Source organism: Natator depressus, chromosome 13, assembly GCF_965152275.1.
Source record: "Natator depressus isolate rNatDep1 chromosome 13, rNatDep2.hap1, whole genome shotgun sequence".
Lineage (NCBI taxonomy): Eukaryota > Metazoa > Chordata > Testudines > Cheloniidae > Natator > Natator depressus.
This window is the reverse complement of record NC_134246.1, coordinates 36,887,205-36,911,972: the sequence shown is the minus strand read 5'-3', so window position 1 is coordinate 36,911,972 and position 24,768 is coordinate 36,887,205. Positions and strand designations below refer to the sequence as shown.

Sequence of the window (24,768 nt, the reverse complement as noted above, 5' to 3'; positions counted from 1 at the left end):
GCTTTTGAAATATGGGACAAAAGGCATCCTGTACTGATTGAGTATGGGACAGGCCTTTCTATTTGAATAAGGGACGTCCCATGTATTGCAGGAGTGTAGGCAACCCTAGCCAGCGTTGATAACACCGGAGCTTCGGGCTCAGAAGAACTGAGCAGCTGAAACAGCTCCTGCAGCCTGAATTGCATTACTGAGGAAGTGACATTCCAGCCTTAGAATCATAGAATATCTGGGTTGGAAGGGACCTCAGGCGGTCATCTAGTCCAACCCCTGCTCAAAGCAGGACCAATCCCCAATTTTTGCCCCAGATCCCTAAATGGCTCCCTCAAGGATTGAACTCACAACCCTGGGTTTAGCAGGCTAATGCTCAAACCACTGAGCTATCCCTCCCCCCCTCTACAGTATCAGAGGGGCAGCCGTGTTAGTCTGTAGCCACAAAAACAAGGAGGAGTCCGGTGGCACCTTAAAGATTAAAAGGTTTATTTGGTCATAAGCTTTCGTGGATAAAAAACCCACTTCAGATGCATGGAGTGAAAATTACCAGCCATCCACACTTAACAACACCACCCACAACGCTCTGTGTCTCTTGATAGTTCCCACCCAATGTAACAGTTGCTATTTGGAGCCGCTGAGGACTATTCTGCTGTACTAACACAAAACCTCCCCATAAAGGAAACACACATTATAACAGAGACAACTGGGAACAAGCTACAGGAGTTATTCAATATTTATTGTGCCAGTGGGGATCGAGGCTTCCTGTGACACACTGAGCAGGGCAGGGAAGGTATGTTTGATTTGTCTTTATTGAATTTTGCTCAGATTGGGAGTCTGGGTTGCCCCTCTCATGTTTCCTGTCAGAGCAACAGAGAGCTCAGCACAGGGAGGGGTGGCTGTGCCCTCTCCAGCTCTCTGGGTCTTGGCCCCAGGCCTCACCCTGTAGAGCTGCCATCCCGTCCTACCCAGGGCGATGGCTCCTTGGGCTAAACCTTCTGGCTCCTGTATCTCTTCTCTGTCACCTTGGCTGGTAAGTGACCTGTGTTCTCCTGGACAGCCTGGGTCCCATTCCTTATCCAGTCTTTCCCCCACAAGGCTGAGTGCTACAGGGCCCCATCAGGTCGCTGTTCCAGATGCCTGGGTCCCATTCCCATCCTGGTCTCTCTTCTTCCTCCAGGGGTTCACCAGGCCTCCTATTTCCAGCTCATCTCCCCGCAGAAGGCCCCCGGTCTGCCCAAGCACCTGCATGTGATGAGGGTGAATGACTTGGTGCTCTCAACCTATGACAACAACACCGGCAGGCTGGCTCCCCGTAATGGCTACATCCTGGGCAACCAGGACAGCCAGCAGTTCTGGAGAGCATGCAGCGCTCTCTGCCTGGTCAGTGACTCCTGGGTGGAGACCAAGTACCAGGCCCTGGTGTGGGAGGTAAATTCCAGCTCCCCAAGACAGTGAGTCCATGGGCCCCAGCACTCAGCTTGGCTCGGAAAAGGGATGGGTGGGTGGCTCAAAGGAGGTAGGAGGGAGCTGGGGGAGGGGACACCAGAAGGGAGCGACTTCCCTGATATGTAGTGGTTAGGCTTGGTGCGGGAGAGGGCTGGGAGCCTGGATTCCTGGGTTCTGTCTCTGGGTATGGGATGGGCTACGGAAACTGGCAAAGTTAAAAGTATGCACAGAGCTATAAAAATGTTTGGAAAACTGTCTGTGAGTTTATTTTCACAAACCAACTTCAGTACTTCTTCAGGACTGGAATGTTTCTTAAGTCGTCTTGAAAAAGCCTGAAGCTCACTCCACAAATCTGTAGCATCAATGTCTTTTGAATTTTCATGAGTCAATGCTGACTCCAGTTTTATACACAAGTTTCTTATCTGTTTTGCTGTTTCCTTTTGCAAGCTGTGGCTATCATATAGAAAGCCAAATACTGACTCTAGCTGCTGCATCTGTTGAAATCTTTCGTCAACCGAGTGAATAGCAGTATCAAGGACTGCGAAGTAGAAATTCACTTTGAACCTTTGTTTTGAGTTCTGAATGGGTGTGTCTCATCCTTCATACAAAACCTGCTGTTTCTTTTGCCGAATGCAAACTGGTTCTGGTTCAAATTCTGTTGGAAAGTCTATTTCTTCAGCAAGCTCAATCTACCAGTGTTCTTTTGAACCCTTCATCTCTTCTGAATTCCTCCAGAATATTTTTAGTTTGCTGCAGTTTTTGAATAGCAGAATGTATGTTCAAGTTCTTGTCCTGAAGCTGCTTACTAGTGAGGTTAATCTCGAAAAGGATATTATACCACAAAATGAGTGAAGTCACAAATTTGAACTTGGAAAGGCCATTTGCAAGAGCTTCTGCATCTGAACGTGCTGTATTGCCAGATGATCCAGTAAAGGTAGTATCATCAGAAATTTCAATTAGGGCATCATAAATGTTTCCCAAGTTCATAGCGAAGAGGCTTCAAAGCATCAATGTGACTCTCTCATCTTGTCTGACTAAGTGGTTTTACAGTTAGAGAATTCACATGGTGAGACAGAATCTCCCAATGGCGTGTTGAGCCTGAGAAAAAGACATAAACATGTTGCACCGGGTCAGAGAAACTGCTTGCCTCCAAACAGCATCTAGCAGCATCATTGACAACCAAATTCAGAGAATGCGCGCTGCAAGGAATGAAAAAGGCCCTAGGATTGATTTCCGTCATTCTCCTTTGCACACCATTGTCTTTACCCTTCAGATTACTCCCATTATCAGAGCCTTGGCCACGTAAGTTTTCAACAGATAATGACATTGTTTCAGTCATAAATGCTCCAGTCATCTCCTTCAGTGGTACGAAACCCAAAAAATGTTCTTTTATGAGCACTTCTACATTATCTTCATCTGTAGACTTTTCCATATCCACAAAACGAACGATCATCTTCCTTTGTTCAATGCGACTCACACCTGGTGTACAGCCCAGTGTTATTGAAAAGCATTTTGCAGAATGGGCAGCGTCTACAATTTTCTTTTTAATGGCATTTGCTAGGATTTGAATCACTTCATTCTGCATATTTTTTCCTAAGTAATGAACCTGTGTTTCACGATCAGTTATTTTACGTAGATGCTCCTCCATGAATGGATCAAACAAAGCGAGGTATTCAATGAATTTTAAAAAGTTTCTATTACCTGGAGCGTGTCATTTTTCATTTCTACCACGGCTGTGGAATGCTAAATTTTGCCCACCGAGAACTCTCAGTAAAGCAATCAGACGCTCTAATATTTGTTGCCAATATTCTTCTTTTTCCTTGATCACTCGTAAATTTTCTTCATCGATAGTTTTTCCTCTTTTCAATCGTAATTCAAGTTCTTTCCAACTTTGAAAACATTCCAAATGTTCCGTACTTTGTTTATGTGAAGAGAGAACTGAAGATCCGGTTTCCCAGTCCTTCGAACCATCGTCAGTAAGTGATTTACCAACTGCTCGATTTCTAAACAACTTGCAGCAAAAGCAAAACACAGAGTCCTTCGACACTCAATATTGGAACCAGTTTTGATGAATTTCTTCCCCGTTAATGAGTTTCCTCTGGTAATGCTGAGCAGAGAATTTTATTTTATTTCCATCCTTAGGGAAGGGAAATTCATGAACTTGTTCGGGTCCAAGTTCCACGAGAATTTGCCGCACCCTGTCATCACATCTGGGCCAGGAAGCTGGGTCCCCATACTGTAACTTCAGGAAGGATCCCTGCTGTTTTGCTTGGTCCTTTTCCTTCTCAGCCTTTCATTTATGATACTCCGCTCCTGAGGGTTTTCTTTTTCCTCTTTCTGCCATGGGGCATTTGAATATTGTTATGTACTGTGCTCCTGACTGCAAGCATGATCGCGCTGAGGATGGCTGACGCACCCATCACATGGTTGGCGATTTACACCACATTGCAGCCATCCCAACACTTCTTTTCACTGCTTAAAGGTTCACTGATTAGTAACATACACTCACTCACCTATTAAAATAGTTAGTTACAGCGTTTACGTGGAAACAAAATGACCTTTTTTGACGTTATAACCCAACACTAGTTGTTTGGAAAGTAATCCCCTTCCTCACAGTTACCCGCTTGGAGTGCGACATCATCACTTTCATAGCCTATTATGTGTTAACGTGGTTACTTTTCTTTTATGGACCTTATTTATTACTTGTGAACCAGTTATAACAAAGAAAAGTTCATAATTATACAGCCCGATAATAACACTAAGGTTTAATAATGCTTAAAGATACTCACATTTTGGATTTATAATGCTGAAAGACATTATTCTTTATTCTTTGGCACCAAGAAACACAATTTTCCACAGTATTCGCTTGATTCTTAGCCATCTACCTGTGACGTGTGTTAAAATGACCATTTGACATGTATCAACTCGCCATATCTCCGCTCTACAGGAATTTCCAGCTATGCGACCTTGAGGTATAGTCGAGTTAGGTGTCACTAACATTGCAGCTCTTGCCGCTGGCGGATGTGTTTCATTGTGGCTGAGTTATTGCTTATCAAAATTGCGGAGTGGGTCATCTCGGCCCTATGTCGCAAACTGGAAAAAAATCGATAAAATATTATTTATTTTGGCAGTGAATAAAAGATTTGACATATTAATAAATTCTCAGAAATGTAGAGAAATGAATTATAATTCATATTCCCTCCATATGTGCAAGGCAATTGAAATAATGATATCTTTGTTATTTTATTTGTGTTTTTTTCATCCTTTTCTTTTTTTTTTTCCATTTGACTTTTTTCCTCGAATTTGGCGCCCCATTTAACTTGGCACCCTAGGTGACCGCCTAGTTCACCTATATGGACGGGCTGCCCCTGACAAGATCACCCACAAGGTGCCTAGCAGCAGGTGCAGCATCAAGCACAATGGGAGCATCTCCACTGAGATGTCCCTCAGGGCCAGAGAGTTCACCAAGCTCATCACCCAGTTCCAGTTCTCCGTCCAGGCTGAGTTTGGCAGGAAAAGCGTCTACCCAGAGCAGGAGGACTGGATGACGCGTGGGAGGAAGAGGTGTTTGTGATGGTTCCTTCTCCCCCCCCCCCACCAGCCCCCGACCCGGGGTGCCACTTGGATCTGGAGTACCACTGAGCCCGCCTGATCCACCAGCCTGGGATCCCTTTCACACTGTACTGCTGTGACAGGCTCTCAAGCCTCCTCCAGCCCATATACAGGTGCAGTCTCACGCAGATGCTGAGATCAGCTCTGCATGGGAAGGCTCAGCTAAGGCACCTCCCAGTTGCCAAGGAACTCATTCTCCTCTGGAGTGTGAACCCAAAATTATACCATCTTGCGTTGTACAGAGAAAGCTCATGAAATTCGCCCCCTACCCTCAACGTGGAGGAAGATATGCAACAGCTTTTTGCCCCCCAGTTATGATTTCCACACACTGGTTTTTAGACAAAACACAGAGATATTGGAGGGAGTCCAAAGGAAAGCAAAAAAAAACGACCAAAGGTTTAGAAAACCGGACCTATGAGGGAAGGTGAAAAAAAACTGGACAGGTTTGTCTTCAGAGCTCGGGGCTCAATGGTTCTCCAAGTCCACGGAAGATAGGACAAGAAGGAATGGACTTCCTCTGTGGCAAGGGAGATTTTGGTTAGATAGCAGAAAAATCTTTCTAACTCTAAGGGAAACTAAGCTCTGGAACAGGCGACCCAGGGAGCCCGTGCAATCCCCACCATTGGAGGATTTTAAAACTGGATTGGTCAAACACCTGTCAGGGATGGTCAAGGTTTACTTGGACCTGCCTCAGTACCGGAGCCTGGACTAGGTGACCTCTCGAGGAGCAATACAGCCCCACATTTCTGATTCTATTGAGTGAAATCTCTTCTGAGATGAAATCCTCTGAGCCTCCTTCCTCTTCATTACCTGTTATCTGGACCCGGCTGGGCAGGGAGCCAGGGAGATATGGGACTTTGCACCCAGCAAATAAAGCCAGTTCCAAGAAGTTCCAAAGTATTAGGAGTAAAAGGAAATAATTCACCAGGTCAGGTGGGGATAGGAGAAGAGACGGGTTTGCTGACAAAGGTGTGGATTTTAAATGGCTCTTCTGGTGCCCATCAATCCCAAGCCACAGCTCTCTGCTTCCCAGCACTGGGCTCCTCCATACACAGCTCTGCTGATGCCTCAAAATCCCGGTCTACAATCCCCTGCTATCCCAGGCTTGGGCTCATCCCCTGCTCTCCAAACAGCTCCGTTTGTGCACCCTTATGTCGGACTTTGGGAACGGTTGTTTCCATTTATGATATGTCTGTGTGTATAGTGACGCACCTTTCACAGTCAGGGTGCCTGGGAGATGTCCCTGCTCAGATGCTTGGCTTGTCAATCAGGCCAGAGTGCTAACAGCCTGCTACAGATGAGAGGGTTTTATCCTCGACACCCACCCACCAGTGTGTTAGCATGGAGCTGCAAAGCCTTTGAGAGCTGAAGCCCTGGGCCCAGTGGGAAGCAAAGTCCTGAGCCCTGGTTTATAAGCTAAGCAATGAGCGGTGGATCCAGCAGCCCTGTATGGTAGACAAGAGCCAGGGCTGAGGGGCTTCTCTTGGCACCTCTGGAATGACCTGTTCCCCTCCAACCAGCCTGAAGAACTGAGCATGGACTCATCCTCCAGGTTTGCTCTGCTACCCTGTTGGGTGTTTCTTTCTCTGCTCAGCTCATCCTTTTCTAAGGGACTCAGAGCAGGAAGTTTCCCTGGGGAAACCCAGAGGCACAGCCTTAGAGCATAATAGGAGCAAGGTGCATTTATGCAAACCCTGCGGCGTGATCCCTGAAGAGCAAGGGATCCCTGGACAAGAGCATTTCCTTGTGGGTGCAACAGTGAAGGCGGGATCCCAGCCTAATTCCCTTTGCTGCAGCCCACCATGCCTGCCTTGGCAAGCTCAGGGCCCCCCTCAAATCCCCTGAAATCAATTGGAGTCTTTCCCCAGGCTGAAGACCAGACTCTACATCCACAAAGGCAGTGTTATTTTAACCCCACTCAGAAGAGGGTGCAACGGAGGCTGAGATGGGAGATGGGAGGTAGCTTGTCCAAGCTCACACAGAGTGTGTCTATGCTGAAGAATGGTCCAGGCCCAATGTGTCCACCCACAAAACCCTCTGACACATGCCTGTCCCCGCTTTGAACACAGGAGGGCTTCCTTGCTCAGAGATGTGGGTCTGAGCCCATGTGACTGTACCCGGCCCCCTGGCAGGAAGGACATGAATGAAGCTTTCTTGCCAGGCTCATGTTTATATTGTCCACCAATGCTATCCCACAATCCCCTGGGCCTGTGCATCCTGGGCCTTCTGTTTCCTGTCTTCCCACTCACCTCCTGGTTCAAATACAGCTGATGATGTTTAACCCTTCTTTTCCATGTGGGTTCCTCAACTTCAAACATACCTTGGCCCAGCCTGTTGGGAAACTGAGCCAGTGCCCCTCACCCATTGGCTGCCCCCTGGCCAGACACTCCAGGGTTTTGGTCAACATGGGGTGGGGGGGCAGCAAGGTCCAGGACTTCAGCAAGACACAAGAAACCAGCATGTTCGTGAAAGCTCAGCAAGGAGCCTGGATCCACTGGACGGTTCTCAGGGCTGGGAGCAGCTGAAGCACCTCAAGACCACCTGCTGCAAAGGGGAGGATGGGAATGGTGCGTCTGGGAGCAACCTGGCTACCTGACCCTTGCACCAGCCATTCCACTGCTGCTGGGAACCGCATCCAGACCAGAGTCATTCATGACTTTCTGCTGAGCCAGGCTGGACCTGGGCACCCAGAGGCAGAGGCAGTGGAGACAGGGGCACCACCAGAGCAGATCATGCAGTCACCAGAGCAGACCCCTTGGCAGACCCTGGTGCTGCTGCCAGCACCAGGTTAGCCAACACGGATGGAGTATCCAGGGGCATCCTGGGCCCATATCTGGAGGAACTGTCTGGGGATGAGCTTCGGAGGCAGCAGCCCAACAAGACCCAGAGCTGTAGGTGGAGCTGGAGCCATGACCCCTCTGACACCACGTGGAGTCAAAGCTGGATTCCAGCACGGAAGAAAATGAAACCAGCAGCTGGTGTCAACCGTTCCTAGATGGCAGCAGGCAGCAGCTACGTCAACCGCGTCACAGCTGCCTTGGAAACCGCGGCAGAAATGTCGACCAGCATCCCGAAGCTTCGCTGCCTGACTTCGCTGCCTGCTTGTGAAGCCGCAAGCATGGATCCGGTGCTGGATCCAGGGAGCAGGGAGCCTGCAGGCCCGAAAGGGCTTAGTGGATGAGTTGGCAGCGTAAGGGCACTACCGACCAAGTGCTGCAGGATGGACAGAGAAGATGTCCCACAATGCACCATGACCCAAGCCCTGGAGCAGTTACAGCTAGCAAGGGGGCCCCTGGGATATGCCCCAGAAGCCACAGCATCAGAGATGTGTGAGCACATCACCAGCGTGGACACACTGGCCCAGATATAGGGTGGGTATGAAGCGTGTGTACCAGTGCTGAGTGGAGGCTTGTAGGCAAGTTTGGAAAGCATGGTCTGGCAGGCAGGGTACATGGACCTGGCACATGATGCAGTGCAGACATACCCTTAGACTAGAGAAGAAATGAGGTGGGGAAGGAAAAGGACACATGGGGCAGGGGGTTTGATAGCAAGACCCCATATCTCCCATCCCAGGGTGGGGTCAGGACTCAGCCACAGCCGGGGGAGGTGGTAATGTTGTCTGGGTCCCTCTCTGGCCCAGGACTGCCTGGGTGCTGGTGGCTCATTAAACACTGTGTCCCTGCCCCAGAGAGACTGTCTGGGTGTCAGCTCCCTGCAGGCTGGGGGGAGGGGGAATTGCACTCCGGGAACCCAGGGAAGAAAAGGGTGTGTTGGTGACGCCCAGAGAGGAAGGTCAGGGGAAGGGGGCGGGAATGCCCAGCTCTGCCTGATATAACCTGGTCTCTTTGTGAGCGTCTCATGTTGCGGAGGATCCTCAACAGAAACCCCCAGCTCCATCCATCCTAGAGGGAGACACCCAGACAGGGACAGGGACAGTGACTGCAAACACAATTCCTACCCGTGAGTATCTTCCTCATGACCAGCCAGCCCAGGGTTGGGAAAGCAGAGGCTGCGGTTTGGGATTGAGGGGTACCGGCAGAGTTGTGGGAGGAGGGGGGAGCTCCTCCTCCCCCAGTGGTCAGCTAGTTACATGCAGAGTTGCCAATTTAGTCCTTTTCCAACTAATTGTTCTAATTGGAAAAAAAAATCCATTCAGTTGTTGGTTGGAAATTCGAATTGAAATTGAACCATATATCTATAAATGTATATGTATATATATTATATCTATAAAATATATATAAAAATCATCATACATTCAAATGCTGGTGTTTATTGGTGTTTTTTGATGGTTAAAATGTGGTGACAAGAGTTAGCGCCAAATCACCTTGCCAGCGAAAACTTAAGGAACTTGCTTGTAGCAACCAGGCAGTCACAGGAAGCTTAACTCCTTTTTTGATTGAAATTTTGTGAAAGTTTATGCATATATAGAAGGAATTAATATAATTTCTCATTCTTTCAACAGCTAGATTAGTATGTTTTAGTGACTTTGCTCCAGAATGCTTGATTTGTGACTAGGAAACGTATAAATATATGCTTCCTAGAAGGACAAGATATTTAGAAAACATTATTTGCCAAGGTTGTTATCTTGCACCATCACTGTCTCAAAGAGTTTCTGTACTTTAAAAAAAGTACTTTAAAATTAATTTTTCAAAAGTAAATTTAAATTAAATACACTTTAAAAAATATTTTTGTTTTGCTTTTACTGTGGTGCTATACAGCCCATCTTCACCCCCATGATCTCATCCCTTGGCCCTCAGCCCACTGTAAATTCAACAGCCCCTCTAATTTCAATTCCCAAGGAAAACACTGAGCTCAGTTCTGGGCTAGCAGGGGGCTGCAGGTTGGAACTGAGGGGCACCGGCAGAGCTGGCGGGGAGAGGGGAGCCAAGGACTGGGATAGCAGGGGGCTGTGGGTTGAGACTGAGGGAACTTTGGTGCACTGTTTTCTTTTGAGCTCTGTTCATGGACTCCTGGCTGGGCACAGAGTTATATGTCAGGATCTTGTTCTTGTTTCCTCACCTCTTTATCTCCACGCAGGGCAGCCCTTCGTACTTACTGGGTGAGACAGAGGAGACATGGCCCAGTCAGATAGATCAACAGTGGTAAGTGGGAACCCAGGTGAAGCAGGATTCTCCCAAGCCCGGACCCTGGGCTTTCCCCTCCCCTTCCTCTCCCAAGAAAATTCCCCGCCGCCCCCCAAAGATAGTGTTGCAGGCCCAGGGCACATCTAGGAGACTTCACTGCAGATACTTCCCAGGGCTGCCCAATTCCTGTCCCAGGGGCCTGGTTGCTCTTGGAACCAGGGGTGGGTGGGGGGTCTTCAAGCACCAAACATTCACAAAAGATCAGATGAGCTAAGGTCAAAGGGCCACAGCTCCACTGGAAGCAGTGGACCAGACCCCAGCTGGTGTATATTGGCAATAGCTCCATTGGTGTCACTGGGCCAGATCTCCAGTTGGCTTTAATGGGCCATAGTGTCACTGGTGTCAATGGGCCATACTCCCGCTGGTGTATATCTGCCGTAGCTCCACTGGGGTGAGAGAAGAGGGGTCATTGTTGCCCTGAGGGATTCACTCCTGGTGTCACTGAAAAGTTTTTCCCTTGATAGAAAGAGAGAAGTCTCCTGATGTCTCCCAGTCCAACCCCATGTGCACATGGTCTTCTCAAGCTGCCTTGATCCTTTTGCCAACTGCACCCTTCCCTTCCCTCCACTTTGTCCCCACCCCAGGGCTCCAGGCCAGTCACTGGATCATTGGTCCCTCGGAAGGACTCCCCGGGCACAGACATCTTTCGCAACCTCAATGGAGACTGCATCGTCCGTTCTGACCTGGGATGCTACCTGCAGACGACTGAGTTCCTTGAGAAGGGGCGCAACATCAAGATCCAGGGCCTACACCCTGCGTGCCTGGGTGGGGATCACTATGTGGGCAGCAGGCAGGACCCCGATATCTACATCATCAAAGGCAGTTCCTACCGGGTGGTGCAGGACCTAAGTACAGATAAGGGAGCTCAGGTCTTTGAGCTGCATCCCAGGTGCCGCGGTGGGGACCACTACGGGAGGGTTTGTTGGACCTTCTTCATCATTTTCCAAAACCAGGGTGTAATCCGCAGCGTGACTAATTTGAGGACAGCTGAAGGTGAAAATAATGTTGTCCTGCCCCCTGAATACTGCCAGGGGCTCTACTACTTCGGGATCGATCGTTTCCTAACCTTGATCAAGGTGGATGAGAAGTGGGGGGCTCAGTTCTTCCTGTACCCAGACATGAGATTTGACAAGCTGGACTCCTTCTACTCCATCCACCCCAAAGTGCTGAACTTCTTCCCTGGGGGCTTGACGCTCACCAAGGGCACCTCAACCGGTGGCTGGGAGTGCATCAAGACTCTGGACAATGACTCCGACTCCCCCATCATCTGGTCCGACAAGGTCACCCGCAAGGTGGGCTATGCCAAGCAGAAGATGTCCAGCATTGAGCACAACTGGAGCATCTCCACTGAGATGTCTATTGGGGCCGGAGAGCTCACCAAGCTCATCACCCAGGTCCAGTTCTCCCTCAGGGCCGAGTACGGCGGGAGAAGCGTCTGCACAGAGCAGGAGGACTGGAACGAAGCCCGAGAAGAAGAGGAGTCAATCCAGGTGACCCTGGAGCCCCAAAAGAACCTGTACCTCTGGCAGTACCGCCTCGGCATAGGTCAGGAGCCCGTCCTGTTCTGCAGGGACCTCCAGTTCACCAAAGAAAACAACCCACCCGACCGCATCCCGCTGCCTCCAGTCCCCTAAGTGCTCATGAGGATGGAGAATGCAGCACCATGATGCTAATCTGGTTGTGTGCATGTGAGTTTCTTTGTCCTGTTATTGCTCCTTTAGATCTTTCCCTGAGCTGCCCAAAATTTCTCCCATCCCATCCCAACTGTTTCTCCTCCTGGTTTTCCTCCTGTTCCCAGCTGTACCCAAATCTTGTTTGCAATGAAGATGGTTTAATTAAACTTCCTTTCCTTCCTATTATTATTATTACAGCTGGTCAGAAAATGGTGTTTGATTTTCTTGTGGAAAATTTAGACTTTCTATTGAAAAACAAAAACAAAAAATTGACTAAAACCTGCTGAAACCCCAGAAAATTGGGCAGAAAAGTGCTGACAACTGAAAACATTTGCAAAAACATGCCAAAAACTAAAAAGTTATTGGCAAAAAGCTGCCAAAACAAACACAAATTTACTGAAAACTGAATGTTTTTTTACTTGTAGCCAAGCATTTTCAGGTTTTCTGACCAAAAAATGACAGTTTTTGACGGAAACTAACACTTGCTGTGAATATATATATATATATATATATATATTTAATCCAATTTTCCCTCAAATCTAATGTTTCAACCAGCGTTCATTATGACAATACACAAGCTGCCCTAACGTCTCTCCCCACCCCTTCTGCTTTTTCCGTTCTCTTTCATCCACCTGCTTCACAGCCTTCCCCAAACCTCCTGCCAAATCTTGTCTGTAATGTCAGTGATTGAATGGCGTGTTCTCTCTCCAATTGTTACTGCTACTCACAGCCTAGAATTTGCTTTGGGGTCCCTCAGAGTCAAGAGTCCAGTGGAAACCAGAGGAATCCCTGAAGTGTTGTAAGTGAGAATGGGGGTCAATACCTTGGATTTGCCCTGGTGCCAGAGTAGATATGAAAGCTGAAATCTAGCATATTGCATTTGCTGTCCATGTCTGAATGAAATTTTATTAGGATAACCCTGTACTATTGAGTCCAGGGAGCATTAGCATTCTCATTTTAATGCTAAGCTCTTGTCAGGTCTACTTCTACCATGGTCAGTACTGCTGCAGTCAACACAGTATATAATCATCAGTTTTACGGATCAAATGTCCTACGGATGTACAGAACTCAAAATATAATCCATGGCCATAGATAGACCAGTGTTGGGGCCCAGGACTTATACCATAGACCAATCACTTAGTCAGCTTAATGACTTCACCTCTGGAAGAGCCGATAGCTAGGTCGGAGGGAGCTCTCACCAACATAGCAGTGTCTACACAGGGGGTTAAGGTCAGTATAACTACATTGTTTGGGGTGTGGATTATTTTCACACCCCTGAGTGATGTAGTTACAACAAAGCAAGTATGTAGTGTAGACCAAGCCTTATTTATAATCATCAGTTCTTCAGTCTCTCCAATGTATTTGTCAGACTTTAAGTGACTCTCTGAAGCACTTGGTCTGAAGGCGTCCTACTAACCTGGTCCCGGGCTTTCTAGTGTGGGGTTTGAAAGGGACAAGTATAAACTAACAAAAGCAGTTGTTTAAAGTTATTGTGGGAGGTTCTCTGGGGCCATTGACTTGGGCTGAGGAAGGAGAAACATGCTAATGGCATGGTGTAGTTAAAATCCAAGACATATTTCCTTGAGGATGTGCTACGAAGAGAGCAGACACAGCAGGGCAACTTTCAGACACTGATATGAAAGCGACAACAAGCGATACAGCCTCCGAAAGGAAGTCTCGCCACTTCTTCCCAGCCTGGTAAGCCTGGAAAGCCTGGCACAAGAGAATGCGGGACACATGGTCTGTCCAAGTGTCTGGCAGGGCTTCATTGGTGAGTTCAGCAAAGCTCTGAGGTCCACCATGACGACCCCAGTTTATACACCCAGTGTTGGGGTTCACTGGAGGACAATCTTCTTATTTTCTACTGGACACTTGCTGCAGCTCTGAGATTTCTGGTCTGTTACTTTCTCTGCTGCTTCCATCGAGATGGCACAGCCACATTTTCTCTCATTCTTTGCTTATCTGAGGCTTTTGGTTTTCTTCTTTTTAACACTGCATTCCTGAATTAAAACAGCCAATTAATTGGGTCCCCCCCTTTTAAAGCAATTTCTTTGAATGTTTCAAAGTCACACATACGTCGGGTGCGTCTGCCTTTCAATATTCATTTTCCTTCCTGTGCCAGACAATCCCTATCAATTCCAGGAGGCACCAATCAGTCTGAAAGAAAACAGGCACAAGCTTGTATAGTTCTTCTAAATGTAGCAGACACGGGGCCAGCTTTTAAAAGGTGTTTAGATGCCTGAAGGTATGGGGTGGTGCCTAGTGGGAATTTTACGAATGCCAGGTGTGTCTGTAGGAGCAAGAGCTTCCTGAGTTGAGTCTTGCATTGGCCTCCTGGAAATCAATGGGACCAAATCCGTCCCTTCAAATCTGTGCTTACACCTTCCCAGTGCCCTCCTCCCAGCTTGGAAACCTGGCTCAGCTGCTTCCCGTTCCCCAGCTTCTCTCCAAATCTAGTTACCAAGGCAGATGATTTCATTATGTTTTCTCTCTGTTTTCTCTCATTATTACCTACAGCCTGAATTCTGATTTGGGATCGTTTAGGGGTTAAATCTTCTGCCAAAATCCAAACAAATTGTGAAGCCTAAATAAAGAATCTATTTTTCAGCATTGACTAAGTTGTGGGGTTGAATTTCCTTTGTTTTCTCCTTGCTTTGGGGCCTATAGAAGGGTAAAAATGGGGTGAAAGCAGCAACGCAGGAGGAAGCCAGGAAGGGACTGGGAGCTTGGGATCTCTGTGGAGATGATGGTGGGAAACCTAAAATAAACAGGGACATTGGGGGAAATGTTGATACTGTGAAAAACTGATAAATGAGTTTGGGGAGAGGAACAAAGAGGCATCACAGGCCTAAGACTCTTCATGGGCATGAGGCTCTTCACCATAGGGGAATTAAGATTAACTGGGACCCTTGTCACAAAGAACTTTTGGGCCCCCTGTGACGCTCTGTACCTTGGGGGAACACCCTACAACCCCATGTTCATCATTATAATATGATTGTGTGATCATTATAATATGATCAGTGCAAAATGTGTCATGTTGGGTGTCTTCGGAAGGCTCACGATGCACTGAGCATGGTTGTTACAGTAATGTTATAGTGATGTTATAGGTTGTAATTTCATGTATATAGTTATGAGGCTGAAAATGTGTCCTCATGACTTAAAACAAGCCCAGGCAAAAACTCTCCAAGAACAGAGGGACAGTTCACACCTCATCAGGGCATGTATGGGACAAACCCAACCCAGCCTCACAGGAACAAAGGACTCTGGCCTAGGCAGCAACCAAGGATCTGTTGGACTCTTGATTGAGTCACGCCCCCCTTCCTTTGGTCAGTCTGGGACTACAATGAGGTAATGCTCACCTGACTCTGAAGTTGGGGGGCAAAGCCAAGAGGGAAGAAAGGACATGATAAAAGGGAGAGACGTTTGCCATGCTCTTCCTGTCTCTTCCACCTCCATCTACAGACATCACCATGCAGTGACTGAATCACTGATCAAAGGGGAGAGCCTGGCTGAAGGGCAACTAGCCAGCCTGTGGTGAGAAGCATCTAAGTTTGTAAGGGCACGGAAAGTGTTAAGATCATCTTAGAATGCGTTTTGCTTTTATTTCATTTGACCAAATCTGACTTGTTGTGCTTTGACTTATAATCACTTAAATCTATCTTTTATAATTAATATATTTGTTTGTTTATTCTACCTGGAGCAGTGTGTTTCGTTTGAAGCATGTCAGAGGGTCCCCTTGGGATAACAAGACTGGTACATATCATTTTCTTTGTTAAATTCACGAACTCATATAAGCTTGCAGCGTCCAGCGGGCATAAATGGACCCTGCAAGACGGAGGTTCCCGGGGTTGTGTCTGGGACCAGAGATATTGGCTAGTGTCTTTCGGTTGCACAATCCAAGGAGCAGTTGACATGCCAGAGGCTGTGCGTGAACAGCCCAGGAGTGGGGGTTCTCACAGCAGAGCAGGGTCAGGCTGGCTCCCAGAGTCAGGGACTGGAGTGACCAAGCAGATCACCGGTCCAGATAACAAAAGGGGAATGTCACACCCTCCATGTGCCCCTTGCCATGGCGCCCTGCCCCCTGCTTCTCCTCTCTCCATTCCCTTTTGCTTCCTTTTCCCCCACTCTCCCATACCCCACTGCCTCTCCCCCACTCTCCTATTCCCCTTCCCCAACTCTCCCATTCCCCACTGCCTCTCCCCCACTCTGCTATTCCCCTCCCCCAACTCTCCCATTCCCCACTACCTCTCCCCCACTCTCCCATTCTCCTCCCCTAACTCTCTCATTCCCGACTGCCACTTCCCCTCCACCACAGCCCCAAGTCAACTGTTCCCCTGGCTCCTCATCCAATGTTTGCACCTTTGTCCAAGACAGACCTTTGCTGACTCCAGGCTCCCGGAAGTAGGGTCTCGTTCTGTATTGGCCTGCAACGTTGAAGGCCCCTCTGTTCTCCGAAACTCCCCCTGGAGATCAATCCACTTGGAGCTCTCTGAGACAGGCAGGGTCTTCAGAACTTTGCTGATTCTTGTAGCTCTTTCCAGTTTGTCAGTGTCCTGTAAGAGGTTTGGACACCCAAGCTGGATACAGTCTCCTATTGTGGTCTCATGAAGGCAGGATCCCAAAATGACTCCACCTCTCTGCTCCTACTATATCCCATTGTTTTTTCACCCAAGTATGGTGTCTGCCTGCCCAGTTCCATCATGGTGCTGGGAGCTGATGTATTAGTGTAGATGGACAATATGGGCCATAGGTGTTAACATAACCCAGCCGCTGTCCAACATTAAATGGTGTTTGAAAGGTCCAGGGTTTGGTGTACAGAGACCTCAGCCTGCTTAGTACCATGGCAGACACACCATTAAATGGCCTTTTAATCTTTTATTAAAGATAAAGAAATAAGGAAAAACAGTTAAAGCCTTTGAAATGTAGAGTATTAAGTGAGGCTCTCATTATAACAACATCGCTTGTTCCCTGTCCCTTTAGCTAGAGAGAGTGTTCAGACACTTAGACAGTATCAAAGATGGTAATAACTGTCCTTTGGGGGGAAAGAGAAGTTAGGTGAGATGAGCTGGAGCTATTGCTGTTGTTGTTAAAGTCAGATCCTGTTTCATCCCAGATGGGGTTTGGGATTCAGCTGGAGCTGGGAGGGGTGATAATGTTGTCAGGGCCCCTACTTGTGCCAGGTGATGTACATCTCTCAGGATTAGGACGGTGAAGGCCTGGAGTCCCAGGAGATGGTGGGGGTGGCAGCCATGACAGCAAAACTCGCTCCAGCAGCCTCCTTTTGTTAAATGTTGAAGGCTGGAAGGTCATTGCTTTGGTAACGCTGCTCAGTGCTTCTGTCCTTGGAGCTCCAGTTATCACTACTAACAGCAAATAAGGCAGCCTGCTCATTCAGCAGACTTTGATGTTGCTCATAAAGAAAGACCACAGGTGCAGTTAGGTGACGAAAGCACTCGGCCAGGTTTATTGCCCTCAGGGCACAGTCCTAGCGCCCTGGCTCTGTGGTTACAGGTACATTAACACATTAGTGCCCAGTGGCAAGGAGGGGCTCAGTCAGCAGCGGGAGTCTCTGCTGTCCCCTAGGCCACACAAAGGGTTAATGTGAGGTACCCCGACATTTATAGACTGAGACAAACAACGGGGATACACAATTGATGTACCAACTTACATGTTTCATGACATCTGTTTGTTACCTCTCCTTGTTCCTAATATCTCAGACACAACATCCCTATTCATTGTTCTTTCAAACCATCTTATCTTGTGCTAGATGGGGATGTAGAAGTGCTAGCCTTAAAATATATTTACATAAATATCTAATGCCTAATATGCTAGCAAAAACTCTGCCAAGTTCGTACCTAAGAATCTGCTTTAATACATGGCCTGACTGGTTCACAGCCTCTGATTCAGTCCTCAGGTCTTGCACCAGGCTCAGTGCTCCAGGCTCGCTCTTTCTCTACTGTTCTTCTTAATCTTTTTCTCACAAAATCTCTTTCTTGACGGACCCCAAAGGGCAGTGATGGGTGGAATGGCCCATCCCCTTATTATTTTGTCCATCAATTAGGCCTAAATTCCAACACACCAATTCTGGCTCATTAACTTCTGGCTCCATGTCATCTGGTTTTAACAAGGGGGGAGAATACTTTGTTATATTTTAAGTATGGGAAATTCCTTATCCTAAAATTGGGATTTACAAATCTTAACTTGATCCAACATTACAAAAAATGACAGTTAAACCTTTCAAATGTGAACAAAGCTTACGAACTTACAACTCACTTCCTTTGTAGCTAAAATGAAACTGAAAACTGCTGCTGTTATATGGTTGTAAGATGTTTAAGGACAAGCCAGCTTTTATCACTGCCTTGGCTGTACGTCTAGAATGGGCAAAGGTGGAAAAACTTCCCCCCTCTTTTACCATTTACACAGCTAAAGCTAGGTTTTTACAGAAAGCATGAACATTGTATGCACTAGGCCAGTGGTTCTCAAACTCCATTGTACCTTGACCCCCATCTGACAACAAAAAAACTACACGACTCCAGGAGGGGGGACCAAAGCCTGAGCCCCCCCGAACCCCACTGCCCTGGGGAGGGAGCAAAGCCTGAGCCCCACTGCTCCAGGCAGGGGGGCCAAAGCTGAAGCACAAGGGCTTTAGCCCCAGGCAGGGGTCCTGTAAGCTGAGCTTCGGTGCTCAGGGCTGAAGCCCTCGAGCTTTGGCTTCGGCCCCGGTTGGTGGGGCTCAGGCTTTGGCCCCAGGCCCCAGCAAGTCTAAGGCCATGTCTACACTACCCGCCACATCGGCGGGTAGTGATCCATCTATTGGGGATCGATTTATCGTGTCTAGTGTAGACGCGATAAATTGATCCCCGATCGCTCTGCCGTTGACTCCGGAACTCCACCATGGCGAGAGGCGGAAGCGGAGTCGATGGGGGAGCGGCGGCCGTTGATCCCACGCCACGAGGATGCGAAGAAAGTGATTCTAAGTCGATCTAAGATACATCGACTTCAGCTATGCTATTCTCGTAGCTGAAGTTGCGTATCTTATATCGATCCCCCCCCAGTGTAGACCAGGCCTAAGACAGCCCTGGCGACCCCATTAAAAAGTTGGAGAACCGCTGCACAAGTGGATAAGCTTGCTCACTTGGAGGACTCAAGCGTGTTGCCACCTTTCAAAAGAAGCAACAAAATGATGATCTTTTGGAACCGCTTTTGCTGTCATGAACCCGTTCCAACAGCCAAAGGTTGTAAAACATCCCAGACACTTTTAGTCCGTGACAGATCCTGACCACCTGGTTTACCACCACCATTTGTGAAAACAACATGGACACTTGTCGCAACTTGGCCCGTCATGGGATCTCACCTGGGACCCTAAAGCTACGCTGAACTTCATGCACAGAACAAAAATTATTGGACACTATCACCAAAAGTCGGGTGTTGCAACAGCCGGTTGATGAGATTAAATTCACAGTCAGTGCAGTCACAGCCCTGAATTAAAATGGAATTCTATTAACAAGAGAGGGTTACCGAAGACGTTATTTCAGTGAAAGTCTGTTTTAGCCACTTAACCTTCAAAACTTTAAAATGCTTCATCTTTTACCTTTTTCGTTTTTACTTAAAAATACCCTGTCATTACACCTTCCACACTATTACCAATCAGAGAAACCACCTGTTATATGTTATTGTGATGTCTTACGAACTTTTACTCACATTTTAGAGTTAAACTTGCAATTGGGGTAAATCTGCAGACCCTATTATGACAAGGTATTCTGTGAATAAACCTAAGGGAGTTGTAAATTGCTGTAGCATGGTTCTTCCATTGTCCACCTCTGGTAGTCATTCTGCAGAGCTGGCTCAATGTTCGAATGTAAGCCAGGCTCTCCAGCCTCCTGGATCTTCTAGCTCCAAAGGACGGTGGGAATATGTATTTAGGCAGTACTTGAAGATGGTGGAGGGACAGCAGGATAGGGAAACCTTACCTGGACCATTCCTGGTTTCTAGAAGTTTGAGTTTTGCTCATCTCATTGTTCTGCCATGGGACAAAAATGCCACTTCACGCTGCATGAACATGGTTTGGGGTTTTTTTGCCATTGAATATACTAGTTATTTTTACCAGGAAAAGAGATGTTGTTGGTAGGAGTTAGTGGTCAATGAGGCCATTGTATATCGTGTCCTACAACTTGCATACTGAGCCAGCCCCCCCCCCTCCCCCCACATCAGCTGGGCCCTACCAGCCCTGTTTCAGCCTCCCCAGCCCTGCCCCTGATCCTTTCCCTGCGTCCCCTCCTCCAACCTGGCTCCCTTCCTATTAATGTGAGCCAGGATCTCCTGCCCCACCCCTCCTCCTGATATTATCATTATCATTCTTATTACTAATACAAATACCAAGCAGGACTCACCTACATTCACCAGGGGTGCAGCCTCCCCGTTCGCAGAGTCTCTGCCAGCGCCCCCAGCAGAGGAGCATCACTGCTGGTCGGTGGCTGCTGCAGGGTGGGAGAGCGAGGCAGGCAGCGAGCCTGGTCCTGGCAGCTGAGACCATTAGTGCTGGTCTGTGCTCACATTGTAACCAATTAGTTAGTATACTATTCTCAAGCCTCCCCAGGAACGAGGGTGAAGAGATGAACGCTAGCTCACCAAAGGCGTGTGAGTCCCTGAGCCCCTGCATGTGGCTCAGCTCGGAAAGGGGATGGATGGGCAGCTCAAAGGAGGTAGGAGGGAGTGACTTCCCTGATACCTAGTGGTTAGGGCCAGTGGGGGAAGAGGCTGGGAGCCAGGACTCCTAGGTTCTGTCCCCCCCTCTGGAAAAGGAATGGGGTCTGGAGGGTCCGTCCCGCTCTGCCTCCTGGTGGCAACTCCATGCTCACGCAGCCGTTCTGCCCCCAGAACCCTACTACATGCAGGTCCTGAAGACCTGTGAGCTGGACGATGCCACCGGTGCTGTCCGAGCCGTCACCAGATATTCCCTCAACGGGGAGGACGTGCTGCGGTACCAGTCCGACCAGAACCGCTGGTTCTCGGAGCACCCGGCAGCCTGGCGAGTGGTGAAGCGCTGGAACCATGACGGGGAGACTTTAGCTTTTATGAACCTCCTCATACCGCAACAATGCAGGTTCTGAATCGAGAGCTCTGTGCCATTCACCACTCAGAAGACAGGTGACAACTCTGCTGGTGCCCCTCATTCCTGACCTGCAGCCCCCTGCTATTCCATTCCCTGTGACTAATAACCCTTTCTCGCCCTCCCCCCAGCCGAGCCCACAGTCCGTGTGGCCCTTGTCCCAGGGACCCAGGACTGGCCGTGCCACCTCATCTGCCATGTGACAGGGTTCTATCCCTGCGATATCGAGGTGACCTGGGAGCTGTCTCTCTGCTCCATCACCTTGGCCAGTAAGTGACCCTTGTTCTCCCGGATACTTGCATCTCATTCCCCATCCCAGTCTCTTTCTTCCAGGGCTTTGTGCTGCAGGGCCCCCTTGGGTTGCTGTCCCAGATGTCTGGGTCCCATTCCCATTGAAGTCTCTCTCCTTCCTACAGGGGTTCACCATCTCTCCTATCTCCAGCTCATCTCCCCCGATGCAGCTCCCGGTCTGCCCAAGCGGCTGCATGTGGAGAGGGTGAATGGCCTGGTGCTCTCAGCCTGTGTCAGCAACACCGGCAGGCTAGATCCCCGAACTGGTTACACCCTGGATGACTGAGAGACCCACCAGTTTTGGAGAGCAGGTAGCTCTGAGTGTCTGGCCTGGGACTCCTGGGTGGAGATCAAATACCAGGGCCTGGTGCTAGAGATGAACGCCAGCTCCCCAAAGGCAGGTGAGTCCCCAGACCCAGCACTTGACTCAGCTTGGGAAGGGGTTGTCAAAGGAGGTAGGCGGGAGCTGGGGGAGGGGACACAAGAGAGAAGTGGTTTCCCTGATACCTAGTGGCTAGGACCGGTGTGGGAGGGGACTGGGAGTCAGGACTCCTGATTTTATCCCCATCTCTGGGAGGAGTGTGGGGTCTAGTAGCTTAGAGGAGAAGGCTCACCCCCTTCTCTGCCTCTTGGTGGCAATTCCCTACTCAGTTTCATATGTACCCACTTTGCCCCCAGAGCCCAACTACACGCAGGTCCTGCACAGCTGTGAATTGGATGATGACATCGGTGACATCTGAGCGTCACCTGATGTTCCCTGAATGGGGAGGACGTGCTGCAGCACTAGACGGATCAGAACGGCTGGTTCTCCGTTCACCTGACAGCCTGGCATGTGGCAGAGTGCTAGAACCGTGAAGGGGAGACATTCGGTTTGATACACCTCCTCACTCCTCAGCAATGCAGGTTCTGGATTGAGAGCTCTGCGTCATTCATCACTGAGAAGACAGGTGACAGCTCTTCTGGTGCCCCTCAGTCCCGACCCGCAGTGCCTGCTAGCCCAGCCCTGGGCTCCCCCAGCAGCTCTGTAGGTGTCCCTTAACCAGTGATGAGCTGACAAAATCTTAACAACGGGTTCCCTCCTCACCCCACGAGGGGGTCGTTGCCCACCCCCGCCCCCCGGGACTCCTACCCCATCCAACCTCCCCATGTTCCTTGACGCCCCGCCAGGACCCCTGCCCCATCCACCCCTCTCCGCTGTCCCCTGACTGCCCCCAGAACCGGGCAGGAGGGTCTCGTGGGCCACCGTAGTGTGTGCTCACCCCACCCCTAAGAGCCAGAGGGACCTGCCGGGGGGCGAGGTGGGGAGTCCCGGCGGTGCTTACCTGGGGCAGCTCCCAGGAAGAATCTGGCAGGTCCCTCTGGCTCCTACGGGCAGGGGAGCGTAGCTAGGGGGGGAGCAGGGGGAGCGGCCGCTCCCCCCACCGATCACATCAAAAGTGGCACATTAGGCGCCGACTCCCTGGGTGCCCCAGGCCTGGAGCACCCACGGGGGAAAATTGGTGGGTACAGAGCACCCACCGGCAGCTCCCCGCCCCGCGCCCGGCCCCAGCCCCAGCTCACCTCCGCTCTGCCTCCTCCCCGAACGCACCGCCCTGCTCTGCTTCTCTGCCCCCACCCCACCGGCTTCCCGCAAATCAGCTGTTCGGCGGGAAGCCGGGGAGGGCTGAGAAGCAGGGTGGCGGAGGTGAGCTGGGGCGGGGAGCGGTTCCCCTGCGTGCCCCCCCCCCACGGGTTACCTGCTGCAGCGTGGGTGGCCCTCCTCGCGCCCCCCCGCCCCAGCTCACCTCCACCCCCCTGGGCCTGAATGCAAAGCCACCACCCGCTTCTCAGCCTGCCCCGGCTTCCCGCGCGAACAGTTGATTCGCGGGAAGCCTGGGGTGGGGGGCGGAGAAGCAGAGCGGGGCAGCGCGTTCAGGGGAGGAGGTGGAGCGGAGGTGAGCTGGGGCCAGGGGTGGAGCGGGGAGCTGCCGGTGGGTGCTCTGCACCCACCAAATTTTCCCCTTGGGTGCTCCAGCCCTGGAGCACCCATGGAGTCGGCGCCTGAGGCGCCACTTTTGGCCGGTTAAATTTCGAAGCCCTTTTAGAACCGGTTCTCCCTCGCGGAACAACCGGTTCTAAAAGGGCTTCTAAATTTAACAACCGGTTCTAGCGAACCGGCTCCCGCTCACCACTGCCCTCAACCCAACCCGCAGCCCCCCGCTATGCCATTCCCTGTGACTAAAAAACGTTCCTCGCACTCCCAACAGCCCAGCCCACAGTGCCTGTGGCCCTTGTCCCAGGGTCCCAGGACCGGCTGTGCCACCTAGTCTGCCATGTGACGGGTTCTATCCCTGAAACACTGAGGTGACCTGGGAGCGGGGTGGGAGGGGGGTCAGATAACCCTGAGGGAGCAGTTGATCAGTGGCATCCTGCCAAATGGAGACCCCACCTTCCAGATCTAGGTGTCCATTGAACTGGGGCCAGAGGGGTTCGGCCCCACAGAGCACGTGTGTGTAGTCAGACACAGCAGCCGAGGGGGCAACCCTCTGAGGGTGACCTGGGGTGAGACCTGGGGCGGGCAGAGCGGAGGGAGCACTGGGAAGAGGCTGGGAATGGGGCACCTCCGATTGAGGGGAGGAATATGGGGGAAGTGGACACAAGTTGGTGGGGGGGGATGAGGGAGGTGGGAAATGCAGAGGGGCAGTTTTGAGGGGTACCAGGGGATGGGTAGACAGAGAGAGGTACTAGGGGGCAGGTGGAGGTGGAGATGGGTTTTGGTTGGCTCCGAGGAGGGGGGAGGGAGAGGGGCATTCTGGGGGGCTCAGAGAGGAGGCAAAACCAGAAAGTTGGGTTCTGGGGGCTTAGAGGGGAGAGGAAAACAGAGTGGGGCACTGGGGGGCTCAGAGGGGCGGGAAAGCAGAGATGAGATTTTGTGGGGCTCACAGACAGGGAGGGGGAGGCAGAGACGGGGGTGTCTAGCTGCAGGGCAGACACACGGGTGTGGCTGTAAGGAGCAGACGGGCCGGGGGAGGGGGATGCTATCCCAGGCCTATTGGGCAGAAAACAGGGTGGGGGCAGTCCCCAGGGGAGGGGCGGGGCGCAGGGACTGTGAGGGGCCCAGGGTTCAGTCTGTCTCCGGACATTCCCAGATTCTGAAATCCCAGGCCAGGCTGGTTTCCCAATGATCGTTGCTGGCTGCATCCTGGCTGTGCTGGGAGTTGGGGCCTTGGGCTGGTTCCTGAGGAGGAGGCAAGCTGAGTGATGCCCCCTGCAGTACAGCGCCCCCCTCCTGAGCCCCTGCCCCCTCCCTGCAGCACAGCGCCACCTAGTGCCCCTCCTGAGCCCCCACCCTGCTCCCTGCAGCACAGCGCCACCTAGTGCCCCTCCTGAGCCCCCACCCTGCTCCCTGCAGCACAGCGCCACCTAGTGCCCCTCCTGAGCCCCCACCCTGCTCCCTGCAGCACAGCGCCGCCTAGTGCCCCTCCTGAGCCCCCACCCTGCTCCCTGCAGCACAGCGCCGCCT

At 50.4% G+C, this 24,768-nt stretch overlaps 1 pseudogene; it reads left to right on the top strand.

The window, feature by feature from the left end:
* The first annotated feature begins 981 nt into the window (after nt 1–981).
* Nucleotides 982–24,507, top strand: LOC141997108 (DLA class II histocompatibility antigen, DR-1 beta chain-like; annotated as a pseudogene).
* Nucleotides 24,508–24,768: the final 261 nt, after the last annotated feature.